Consider the following 14,590-nt stretch of genomic DNA (forward strand, 5'->3'; position numbering starts at 1 on the left):
CCTATTGCCCCTCCTCCCCTCCCACTGGTAACCTCTAGTTTGTTCTCTATATCTGTGAGTCTGCTTTTTTGTTATATTCACTAGATTGTTGTATATAAGCAATAGCATACAGTATTTATCTTTCTCTGACTATCTCTAGCATAATGCCCTCCAAGTCCATCCGTGTTGCTGCAAAATTTCATTCACTTTTATGGCTTAGTAGTATTCCATGGTATGTATGTGTGTACATATATGTATACCACAGCTTCTTTATCCATTCATCTGTTGACAGGCACTTAGGTTGTTTCCATGTATTAGCAATTATAAATAATGCTGCTATGAACACTGGGGTGCGTGTATCTTTTAAATTAGCGTTTTTGGTTTTTTCGGATATATACCCAGGAGTGAAATTGCTGGGTCACATGGTAGTTCTACTTTTAGTTTTTTGAGGAAACTCCATAATGTTTTCCACAGTGGCTGCACCAATTTACATCCCCACCAACAGTTGTACAAGGGCTCCCTGTTTTCCACACCCTCTCCAGCATTTGTTATTTATAGAAGATTATTTCTTAAGTAAAATATCAAAACTGGTTTTGGAAAGATTTCTATAAGAAAAAATTAAGAGACAAAAAAACCCCTGTAACTTTTAACAGACGCTTTTAAAGATGAAGTCTTTGAAATCCGAAGTAATTGGTCCACCACATACTTTTATTTTCTGACCTAGTTAAACAGTGAAGGTTGTACTATGCATTTTGAGAGATAAATTCTTTTGAGATATTAACCATTTTGCTATATTCAGATTCAACCTGGTTAATCAATGTTTTTGTATGATAAAAGAAAAACTTCTGCAGACCTCTTGGCTACACATCTCTTTTCCATGAAGTACATATTAATGACAGAGACTTTGAAGAGTTTTTGACATATATCATCAGATGGATTATCATAAGCAGCCAAATTCATAATAATCAATGAAAGTAATTTATAGAGACTCCTAAATTATTGCATTCAACACAGAAGTATTATTCATGTACGGAATTAAAAGAAAAAGTGTTTCCAAGTCACAATGCAGTATTGCTAAATAATTTTTTTGTAGATTTCTGAAAAATTCTATTATAGCTGCTAATGATTTTAACATGGTGTTAAAAGAGATAAAATACAATTCAGATACATCAACTTTTAAAGTACTGACAGATTCCCTTTTCCTTCTCCCTCCTGACTTCAAATTCATATATACTTCAGATTCATATTTTTCAGAACTCATTTAGGGCACAATCTCCATCTATTTTAACCCAAAAATGGTAGCCTAATGTTCACTGAAAAATATAGCAAATTGGACTCATTGCTTTCACCCAAATGCTTTCTCTTCTCTTTTTTCTTTATGTTAATAATTTTTTCATTCAACATTTAGTCAGAATTCAGAGCTCTGGTGGGTGGGGGGTGGGGGCAGTTGCTATTTTAAAATTATTTTGCCATAGAATTCTTAAGGTTGTCATTTTTTGATTATAAAAACACAGTCTTCAATGGATAACTATCTTTTAATCTTTGATCACTTTCATTATATTTACTCTTTTGTATTCACAAATGTATTTTAACCAAAGAAAGAGGTGAAAAAATAAAATTATAAAGTGGAGCAAAGATATATACAAAACAAACAATAAATTCTTCACATATCACAGCTTAAAAAAGAGATAAATCATTTTAGGCCTAAAGCTAATGGTGATGTCTCTTCATGACAAGGATTTTATATCTAATTCAAAAGAAATGGGAGAAAAGTCCACTGACTGATAACAGTAAACATCATAAAAAGAGGCATTTTAACATCACTTTACCCTTCATTCATTGATTAGGATAGATAACGGTTTGTGATCAGAGAAAGAAGACAGAAAAATGAAAAGTATAATAACTGAAAAATATCTTCCTCTTAAAGAATGCCAGTTATGCCACTTATATGCAGCCTAAATATTTTGGTTTGGGTTTTTTAAATTTCAAACTCTATTTAAATTATGTTTATTTCAAACACAAAAGTATTAAGATAATATTAAAATATTATTTTAATATTAAAATACTAGGCAGATTGCTTAGCATCCAGTGAGTACTCAAAGGAGGCAGATTTCTTTTTTTAAATTTTCATTTTATTATTATTATGTGTGTAGGTTTTCAGTGAATAAGTTTGAACCATTCTTAAAATCCTAACACGCTGTGAAAATAAATGGTATAACTTAAATGACATCTGAGAATCTCAGATAAATACTGCCTCATTCAAATGTTATCAGAGATCTTTCTCAGGAAGCAGAAGTGAACATCTTCATAGTCACTGATTTTCTAGTGTCAGTATATGTTGAAATTATCTTACTGACCCATTGCAAGAAATCATGTATTTAATTTTTTTGATGCAGGTACTGATTAAAATCACAGGTAGTGATTTTTAATTGTTTCTACTCAATAACACATTTGCAAAATAATTAGCTGATAATAAATACACCATTCAGGAAGATGAGTGAGAGATGGGACTGAAAAATCAAACCCATTCCTTTGGTTTAATGCCCATCTGTCACATCAGTGCTTCTCAAACTCGAATGCACATAATGATCTCCTGAGGTCTTTTTAAAATCACTTTCTGGGCCTCACCTTCCCCAGAAAATCTAATTCAGTAAGTCTGAGATTGGTCCATGAAACTGATTTTTTCCAAATGCCCCAGATCATTTTAAAACTTCTGATCCATGACCATGCCTTGCCAAATATTAGGTTAGGTGGATCTCACAGACTTGCCTGATCACTTCCTTCTTTCACTGAGATGGCTACATTCTCTCAGTTGACCTGTTTTTTAGTGGTATTGGTATTATTACTTTGTCTCAAGGCAGATTCATCAGAGAATAAATAACAGCACTCATACTTTTTCTAGAAATAGAAAACAGCTTAATTTTATTTTAATCATATTAGAGGTTAAAAAGAAATAAAATGTATCATAAATGTGCCATATTATTTACTAATAACCAACATACTGAGGCATTAAGGCAAAAGAAATGGATATTAAGTTTCCTCCTCAACTATGCTTCTCAAGAAAACAAAACTTTAAGCTGTATTCTCAAAAACTCAAATTACAGTCTATTTTCATATTTAGTTACACACATTCATTCAACAGCTATTAGGTATCGCATACTATGATTCATGCCAGGTACAAAGATTTAGATAAAACATATCTACCTTCAAGTTACTTCAGTTAATTGACTCAAGATTCCAGGTCTGCCCTAGTATTCAGGTACTCTGAGATCTGGTAAGCTAAGTGGATGGTGACTAATGACATTTTTATAGAACGAATATACATTTAATAAATGAATCTATATTTGCCTATATAGTTTTGAGTTTTCAGCTTTAATAAACTATTTTTAGGTTTTTATTCTCAGAGAAATACTAATGTTTCAGGATTGTTCTTTTCTTTACAGCTCTTCCACATTATTGACCATTTTAGTTATCATCATCTGTGTTCGGGAAAACTGCCTTAAAGGCACTAAAGTGCCCTTTTCTCCAACTAAGCAATAAAGGCAGATCTTGATTTCACCAGGCAATTACGTTAGGTTACTTGCCTTTCACTAAGGCAGTGTAGGCCTGATCTTTGTGTTTTGAATTAGAAATCAGTATTTAAAGAAGAGCTATTAACTTCCAAGGAATAGGAAATTCCATGGATAATAGACTGTTGCAACCATTATAATCTCACATTTGTCCACAATTAAATTCATATATCTTGACATTTTATATATTCACTGTTATTTATAGGTAGACAGATATAAAGGGACAGAATGACACAGTATAATAGAAGCTATTTTAATATTGCCAGCATATATTTTTCACAGTGGTTCAATAATGAGTTTGAGTTATTTGTGGAGTTTTTCTCACCTTCATAGGTGTACTTTGTAGCAAATTTTCATGAAATTATTAATTACAGCTTTGAATTATAATTAATCAAAACTTTTAAAAACATATATATGTATATGCTTAAACACATACAAATGTATTATATATACTCATACATATGTGTATGTGTGTATGTGTGTGTATTTGTAAACTCTTATAATTTATCCATATAAGATTGTTTTCTTCATTCATTAACCACTCATCACAGTCTCCTTATTTACTCTGGGTAAGGAAATGTACAAGAAAAATGATGGCAATAAGAAATATCACTTACTTGATTAGAGTCATTCAATTCTTTTCCAGGAATGCATTTCAAATACCTAAACCAATCAAACAACATTTCTAATCTGTGTGTTTCAAAAAGGCTTTATGAGTTTTCTAATTTACTATCCATTAACAACAGAGTTTCTATAGCAACTGTGTAAGAACATAGCACTTGTGTTACAGCACCTGAAACAAGAGAAATGCTCCATAGGCACTCAAATACATTTAAAAAAAATAGATAATAACCTGTCTTTCAGTGAGTAGCATACCATATTTTACACACAAACAGAACTTCATACTGTCTTTCCTGGAGAATGAATATATGTACATTTCTATCTATACCTATATCTATATACAAATCCATTTTCAAAGAAGTTAGCTAGAGAATTTGTACCTTATGGCAAACTGTATATATTACTAAATAAGTGACTGCTGTTCTTCATCACAAGTATCCCCACTGTTATTTATTTTTATTTAGAAGGCAAGATTCTATTATTCATTTGTTTGTTTTCTTATTGGAGTATAATTGCTTTACAATGTTGTATTAGTTTCTGCTATACAATGAAGTGATTTTGCTTTTCTAAGACAATATATTTAAAGACATTTTAGATTTACAAAAGATTCAGGGGAAGATAAGAAATTCAAGAGAATTTCCATATACCCCTTGACCTGACACATGAACAGCTTTCCCCATTACTAACATCACTGACAAGAATGGCACTATTTTTTTAAACCAAGGATGAACCTACACTGACATACCATAATCAACCAAAGTGCATAATTTACATTACAATTCACTCTTGCTGCTGTACATTCTATGGGGTTGGGCAAATGTATAGTGACATATATCCATCATTATAATATCATATAGAGTATTTTCATTGCTCTAAAAATTCTGTGTTCTATTTATTAATCCTGCTGCCCACTACCACCAAGTCCTGACAACCAGATTTTTTTTACTGTCTCTAAGGTTTTGCCTTTTCCAGAATGTCATACAGTTGGAATCACGCAATACGTAGCCATTTCACATTGGCCTCTTTCACTTAGTAACATGAATTTAGGTTTCCTTCATGTTTTTTCATGGCTTGATAGTTCACTTTTTTTTTATGCTGAATAATATTCTATTTCCTGGATATACCAAAGTTTATTTATCCATTGACCTAGTGAAGGACATGCTGGTTGCTTCCAAGCTTTGGAGATTATGAATAAAGCTGTTATGAACACCTATGTTCAGGTTTTTGTGTGAACATGTTTTCAACTCCTTTGGGTAAATACCAAGGAGTGTGATTGTTGGGTCCTATGGTAAAATTATGTTTAGTTTTATAAGAAACTGCCAAACCATCTTCCAGAACATTTGTATCATTTTGCATTCCCATTAGTAATAAACAAGACAATTCCTGTTGCTTCACATTCTTACCAGCATTTTGTGTTGTCAGTGTTCTGGATTTTGGCCTTTCTAATTAGCGGTATTTCATTGTTGTTTTAATTTGCATTTTCCTAGTAACATATGACATGGAAGATTTTTTCATATGCTTATTTGCATTTGTATCTTTTCTTTGGTGAGGTGTATATTAAAGTCTTTTCTTACTGTTCAGTTTTACAATTTCTTTGTACATTGTAGATAACAGTCTTTTATCAGACATCTTTTGGAAATATTTTCTCCCAGTCTATGGCTTGTCTTCTCATTGTCTTGAAAACATTGTCTTTTGCAGAAAAAAAAGTTTTTAATTTTAATAAAGTCCAGGTTATCAATTATTTCTTTTATGGACTGTGCCTTTGGTATTGTATCTAAAATGTCATTGCCATATCCAAGGTCATCTAGGTTTTCTCCTATGTTATCTTCTAGGTATTTTATAGTTTTGATTTTTAAGTTTAGTCCATGAAACATTTTCAGTTAATTTTTGGTGCAATTCCTTTTTACTGTACTTTACAAAAGTATTGGTCTGCAACACATTGAAAATGTATAAAAACAACAATAAAAAATTCTTCCTTTCACACTAGATAGTTTGGAAGCACTGCTATAGGCCACCACTTGGCATTAATACTTTTTTTCCCCCCTCTTTCTATTCAAGGCCCTTTTATTTCAGTAATCTGGGAGATTTCATAAATTTACCCATTCATTGTAATCACTGTCAGTGTTGCCTCCTTGCCTGTTTCGTGTCTTTTGATGCCTTTACTTGATCAATTTCATCATGCCATCACCATACATGCTTATAACCCCTAGTAGAAGAATGAAGATCTGTTTGTTTTGATGACCTAAATAAATAAAGTTGTATTATGCCCAAATATCTCTCACAGATATTTAGTCTGTCAACCATTCTTACAATTCCTTCTGTGGCCTCCTTTTCCAGGACTCAGACTGGTATGCATGAAGGCAGATGAGCTATTTACGCAAGTGCTTTCCTCAGGTTGCACATGCAGTTTTGGCTTCCAAACTACTCTCTCTTTCCTAGTTTATCTTCACTGTCTTCCACTCTCCCTGATCAACTCAGTGATCATAAATATAGTAGTGAATACCTTTTTAAAAACTAAATTTCGGGCTTCCCTGGTGGCGCAGTGGTTGGGGGTCCGCCTGCTGATGCGGGCGACGCAGGTTCGTGCCCTGGTCCGGGAGGATCCCGCGTGCCGCGGAGCGGCTGCGCCCGTGGGCCGTGGCCGCTGGGCCTGCGTGTCTGGAGCCTGTGCTCCGCGGCGGGGGAGGCCGCAGCAGTGAGAGGCCCACGTACCGCAAAAAAACAAACAAAAAAAAACTACATTTCATCTATTTTAAGTATTTTATGTCTGGTTGGAGTTTAATGTCATTGTGTATTGAATACTAGCTTTGAAAACTGAAAGATGTATTTCTCAGAAATCTATGCCTATTGAAAAATATATGAGGCATCTCAAAGCTTCAACTTACACTAAAATGAAATATAATTTAAGTGTAAGGGCAACTTAATTAAAACTTTCATCTTATTTTAAATATTTGACATTGTTATAAACCAAAACAAAAACATCAACTATGATTGTGTCCTGAAGATCTCACACATCTACTGACTTTTCCAAGTTTTATAGGTTAGACTCAAAACTCTAAGGAACTAGATGATTCTAAACACTCACTAATGAGGTAAAGGGGAAAAGAAGTCTACCAGTTTGTCAGCATTTCAAGATTGTGAAACAAAGAGAGCCATATGACTATGTACTATGTCAGATTTTAATTATAAAATACCCCTTCAATATTTTAATTTGCATTTTGCAGTAACTATTTCACAGAATGTTAAAACTTGGGAGTAAAATATAGAAAATATTGTCAAAGTATACCTATGACAATAGATTAACTTTTTAAGCAAAGGCATGGGCTACCCAGGACTCTAGGATAAAGAATCAGAAACCATCAAACTGCTAGAATCATTAGCACTGCCAGCTATCACTTCAATATATACAATGTCTTAATGACTACCTGTACTATTGAACCTCTCAGCCACATTCATACAGAGAGATCAAGTATTTTTCCACGGTACCTTAAAAATAAACAATGTATATAACTGATAGTATTATTAGGAGTTGCTTTGTGAGCCAACAAAAATTATTATTCAGAATTTCAATGAATTTTCCTGAGGAGTATTTAAACAGTATCTATTTTGGAAGTAGTTTCTCTTCTTTTACTGAAGTGTTGTTATCTAAGTCTTGATGAGTAGTACTATTAGATTTCTCTACCTGGACATCTTCTCTCTTTTCAATTGAACTACTTATCTTTAGGGTCATGGAAATGTTCCATGTGCCAATAGCAAATGCCATTTCTAAAAATTTGATCCTGTGTTACTTTACTCTGAGAAAAATTTTTGCTTTCTGATTGAGTCACATAAAACATTTTCATTCTTTTTACAGACTAATAAAATGAACTAAATTGAGCCACCTAAATCAACTTTGCAGTAACAAAAACTATCAATTTTTGATCATATATAACTCATAGTGGGAGGAAGGTCAAATCTCTTGTTAGGCAATAGTACTGAATCTCAGTACGCACCTCATAAATTCTCATCCAGCACTGTGTTTGGATTGTACTCAGAATATTGAAAATATTTACACCTAGGCTGGTAAATTTCCTCTTATGTTATTTACATTTACTCAATTGGTAATTTTAAATTCTTTTTCAAACTTTCAGAAACATTTGTTTTTTCTGAACAACAGTCAAAAGTATTTTCCTCGGGTATATTTTTTTCCTATTCTTTCTTGCATGGCTTCAACATTTTAAAGTAACTGAGCTGTTAAAATGATGGGGCTTTTCACAAAATACACCTAATGTGAAGACCATCCTATATAAAAATCAAGTTCTATCTCCACTCCTGATCTTTGATTTTTTCCATTGAGATTTCTTTGTTGCAATTCACCTCTGAAATAACATATCTATATATCTATGTAGTTTTCAGTGAATTTCACATTTTAGTTATGGAAGTTTTCACAAAGAAGTATAAACATATTTAATCATGAGAACTGTGTGACACTACAGTCATGTCAGTCTTCACTCCTTTGTGCATTTCTCTCACATCTCTCATTTAATTTTTTTCTCACTAAGAACTTTTCAATAATCTTCTCACCACTTAATTATAAATCTTTGCTTCTCAATTTATGAATCAAATTCAGATGATTCTATAACCTTAACTGAAACATTAGATAGTAATAGTTTTATATAGTAGATTAGCAGGTAAATTCTTTATCTGAATGTGACAGTACTTAAACTCAGGACAGAGATATGGCAAATCTCTGACACATAAAAATTTCCAGTAAAAAGAAATAAAGTTAAACTTTTAATCACTTTCATAAAGGTGAAGACATTTTGATCAGAAGGATTTTTAAAGCCTCAAATCTGACCTAACTTGCCCTCATATTGAGCCATATTTGTATAAACATTTTAGGGTAACAAATGCAATGAGTAACACATACTAAACAAATGCAAACACAAAATAATGAATACCTTTATTCTAAATGACTATTTTTTGGTTATACTTGTGGTTGTAAGTATATTTTTTATTATTTTTTCAGCCAGATGTCTACTGACTACAACTATAAAACTCTATAAGAATTTTAAAAATATTTCTCCAGTTAGAGTTTGCAGTTTTGAAAAACAACAAAGTAAGTTTGTCTGCAAAAATAAACTTGCAGGCCAAAGAGAGCTTTGTTAAAAAAGTGATGATGATACAAGTAGTTGGATAGATAACCCCATTCATCACCATGACACATGGGTAAGATCAGAGGTCATGTAATCCTTCTGAAAGGTTTTAACCCTTTATCAACCAATGGGTTTCAAGTAGAATAAACAGAAAAACATGTTTTCGGTTTTTTTTAACTAAATTTTCTTTACGCATAGTGGAACACACATACCAGTTTTAGGATTCTGTTGGCAGTCCCATATTTATTCCTAAATTAAATTATTTAGAAAATATTTTCTTTTGAAAAAATAGTTTATAAATTTCAATCTTGAAACTAAAAAACTTTTTAGATATTTTATATATAACTTGTTTTTCCTTTATAATAATATTCTCTAATTGTGTCTTATTGTTTCATGAGATTGATATTTTCTTGTCCGTTGATTATTTCAGCCCTTACCCACTTCCACCTTTATCAGTTCTATTTGACCCGGAAATCAATAAAAAAAATTAGTGTTACAACCCCCATTCTAGCAGTTAAACTTAAAATAGTTTTTATTCTCATCACAGCAGCTATCTAGCCAAACTGGTAATTTTTTCTCCAAATATTCAATACGCTCTCCACCTAAGCTTATAATACTTCTACTGACTGAAGCACAGTATTTGAAATAGTAATTTCCTCTCTGCTCTAAATAGCTGTATATTTAAATCACATGTTTCACACTAGTAGCAATGGTAGATTTAAAACTGTGGAATGCTATTTTTTTCTGTCCTGCCCAGTTTTAAAGATATCATTTGCTTTTAGTATTTTAAAATCTGAATATTTAATATAGAATTGAGATTTTTCTGGTTCTCTTAAAAATCGGGATATCTGCTATCTCTAGGTCAACTGTCATGCAGAATCCTCTCAAACTGAGTGGCTATTTCCCTATTAGGACATATGCATGTACTTCACCTACTCAAGGATTCTGCTTTCACTTGAGCTGTGCATTGACTCCCATGGGCATTTGAGTTTATAATCTTTAATCTGAAAACTATCTCTAATCTCCTGTTGTTCTTTGACGACTTCCTGACAATGTCTTGAGCCTGGCAGTCATTTCTGTTCCTGTCCTCCTAGCTCTATTATTACTTAAAAGGCTAACTTGAAATTTAGCATAAACATGATATGGTTTAGCTAGATCACCAAACTTCCAAGTGGATTATAAATCCATTAAGCAGTTGGACCATATTTTGTATCAACCTATACGCCTTGCTTTTAAGTATAATATCATAATCACATAATTATTTTTTAAGAGAGTATTCTATTCCACTATGGCTTGGTATCTAAGGAAATGCTTCTATTTTTCTAAGTAGAAATTCATTTAAAATGAATTTGTATTACACAGGTCTGGACATTTCAGGTTTATGTCTTTCTCCCCAACATGTTATGACACTGTCTCAGAAATCTCATGAGAAAATACTTGGTTTAATTTAGGCAATCTTGTTCAAATCATAGTTTTGGTTCCAATCACCTGAGTTAAATGTTAGCAAATAATTTGCAGGATGGGGATCCAGGGGGGAAAACGTAGAAAATTGCCACAGGTATCATTTTTCAGAACAAGAATTTTCCTCTGCCTCACTCATGATTCATATGTACTATGGAAATACAACTAAAAATTCAAAGGGTACATAAAACGCCACGAAAATTGTAGTTTCATTATGTAGTAAATTGAATATGTAAGAGATATAATATCAGGAATTAAAAACTAAACCATGAAGACTGTAGAAGTCAAAGGCCTTAGAGTTTAAATTGTGACTTCAGATTCTTCAAATGTAGTTTAGGTACTTTCTAAACCATAAAGAATAGATTACATGTAGGCAAATTAGTTTATTTGACTGACAGAATAAAACAAACTTTAGGATATTTTAGTTACCCCAAAACTACTTCTTCAGAATAGCTTAATTAACAATTCTTAGTTAACAATTTGGCTTTTACACTCTCACACTAATGTGTAGCTTTATATCTGTCTACCATCCTTTCCATTATATACATAGGAGTTAAAAAATCCTCATGGAATCAACAGAAATAATTTTGAAGTTTCTACCATATTAGGGCAACAGAGATGAATTTATTAGGCTGTTTATCTCCAATCAGTCCTGCCAGTATAACATTTCAACTCCAATTTGTGTTGTGTTGTCATGACACTAATTTAGTTTTGGAAATAAAGTAGAGCTTTAATAGATATTTCTTGAATTAAGCAGTAATCATATTGTTCATTAATTATGCAAACTATTGGTAAATATTTGATTGGTAACATCAAAAACTTTTTCAAAACATTTTCTCTCTATCATTCCTCTGGTAATATATTATATTTCAAGTTATTTTAATTTTTTATGTATTTTGCTGAAGTGGATTGTCTCTATAGTATCTTAGAAATATTGAACTTCAAAATAAAATACAATAAATTTTCAAACACATAGCATACAATTTTCATATTAAAAAAAAAAAAAACACACACCATGAATCAGAAAATAAGAGAGAAATCCAAGTGAGAGAACACATTTGTGTTAGCTCTGTAGCGACTCACTGGGGATAACTCTCCCCAAACTTGATCAAGCAGGTAAGTGCTTCCTCTTTGGGGAAGAGGAATATAGCCTTTACTGTGGAAAGCAGAAGTGCTGAAACTCCAAGTGATGGATGACAAAGACTCTTCTTGACCAAACTCTAGTCAGGCTCTTCTCAGCCCTCTACTAGACTAGGACTCAAACTTTACTTTCTATAAACCACTGCAGGAAATCAGCACAAATGACTTTATCCATACCATCACCCACCCCTTCACACATACACATACACACACACACACACACACACACACACACAAAGACACTTGAAAAACACTAGCATAGTTGCATACTTTCTAACAGCTTAAGATCGCATTCCTAAGATGACCCCATTGCACTTTAAAATGCCTGCCTGAGAAAGCTTAAGGCTGCCAAAAGAATTTACTGTTTGCTTCAGCCAACACCTGAACACAGGGCCTCTGTCTTAGTCTCTGTGAGAAGGTAAGGAGCCTAAGCTGCAGAAGCACCAGTTAGCAAACCCAGGTGTCCTAGTCCATCTTTTTGTAAATTTCTACTTCCCAGACTCTGCTCAAGCCCCTACAGTTCTCCCTCATCCTTCCCTTAAAATGCTGTCATCTCTGCAAAAATGGAATTTTATGGGGGACGCTCTTACCAATTGCAATAATTTATCACTGGATAAAAATTGTCCTTGCCGCTTTAACTAGTGTCCAGCTTTGTTTGTCTTTGACATGGTCCATGTAAGAAAGGAAGATTAAAGGCACAGTGTTTACCACTCAGAAAAAGCTGAGGAGTTGCCTACCCTTGACTGAGTGCTTGAATAAAAAAAAAAAAAAAAAAAAAAAACTATAAGAAATTAGTAACCCAAGTCTACAACCTGAATTAACTGTAAGAAAATAGTACCCCAAAGTTCATAAATCATGTTATATCTTTTTTATTACTTACAATTTATTAAACAAGAGGGAAATTAACTCTGCATGAGATGAGTACAAAATTTAAAACTTCAAAAAACAGGGAAAAAACATGAATAAGAATGAAAATAAGGACCCAATGAATGAAAAATATTAAAACAATTTGAAAGAAGCTATGAGTACCTTTGAAAATTAAAGAGAAAATGTTAAAATGGAAACTAAAGAAATATAGGACTATATGTAAAACAAGAGATAATTGGGAAAAGAGTCAAGCAATGTTCCTAAAATTGAAAACAGTGTCCATATCATTATGATGTTGTCTTGTATTATTTCCCCATTTTTCTTTAAATAGAAATCCTGTTTTATTTTTTCAAATATTCACTATCCTTTTACCTAGTTAAATGCCTCAGAGGATGCCTATTTAAGCCCAACTTCCAAGGATAGGTCTGACTGGGTACAAGAAAAATCCCATGACAAAGCTAATGACTTAGTTCTGTAATGGGAATGTACTGTAATTTGCCTCAATGAGATATTATTTTTTAAAAAATTTCATGCCCCTAATAAGAAAAAAATATTTATCTTCTTCAACTGAGTTAATGTTGTATATGGATATTCTATCTATAACATATTATATTTATATAATAATACAATGTAAATATATTATGCATTAATATACATTATGTATAATTATATATGCGATATCGGTAGAATTATAAAGATGCATAGGAAATGGCAAAGCAAAGAAATGAAAAGGAATTTGATATTGAAAACATGAACTGAACTGCATAATAAACCTATCCTGTAGGCTATACCACTTCTATACTTTTTATTATGCAAGGTATTTTATTCTGGTTTTCTGTTATCCACAAGCTACATCATCTTAACTGATACACATTGAAATATAAAACTACCTAACACCATATACAAAAATAAACTCAAAATGGATTAAAGACCTAAATGTAAGACCGGACACTATAAAACTCTTAGAGGAAAACATAGGAAAAATACTGTTTGACATAAATCACAGCAAGAGCTTTTATGACCCACCTCCTAGAGGAATGAAAATAAAAACAAAAATAAGTGAATGGGACCTAATTAAACTTAAAAGGTTTTGCAAAGCCAAGGAAACCATAAATAAGACAAAAAGACAACCCACAGAATGGAAGAAAATATTTACAAACAAAGCAATGGACAAAGGATTGCTCTCCAAAATATACTAATGCAGCTCATGCAGCTCAATATCAAAACAAACAACTCAATCAAAAAATGGGCAGAAGACCTAAATAGAAATTTCAGCAAAGAAGACACACAGATGACCAAGAGGCACATGAAAAGATGCTCAACATCACTAATCATTAGAGAAATGCAAATCAAAACTACAATGAGGTATCACCTCACACCAGTCAGAGTGGCCATCAGAAAATCTACAAACAATAAATGGTAGAGAGGGTATGGAGAAAAGGGCACCCTCTTACACTGCTGGTAGGAATGTAAACTGATACTGCCATTGTGGAGAACAGTATGGAGGTTCCTTAAAAAACTAAAAATAGAACTACCATATGACCCAGCAATCCCACTACTGGGCATATACCCTGAGAAAACCATAATTCAAAAAGACACAATGTTCATTGCAGCACTATTTACAAGAGCCAGGACACTGAAACAACATAAATGTCCATTGACAGATGAATGGATAAAGTAGATGTGGTACATATATATAATGAAATATTACTCAGCCATGAAAAGAAATGAAATTGGGTCATATGTAGAGACATGGATGGACCTAGAGTCTGTCATACAGAGTGAAGTTAAGTCAGAAAGAGAAAAACAAATATATTA

The sequence above is a fragment of the Neophocaena asiaeorientalis genome, unplaced genomic scaffold (genome assembly GCF_003031525.2).
Source record: "Neophocaena asiaeorientalis asiaeorientalis breed wild unplaced genomic scaffold, Neophocaena_asiaeorientalis_V1.1 scaffold26, whole genome shotgun sequence".
NCBI classification, from domain to species: Eukaryota; Metazoa; Chordata; class Mammalia; order Artiodactyla; family Phocoenidae; genus Neophocaena; species Neophocaena asiaeorientalis.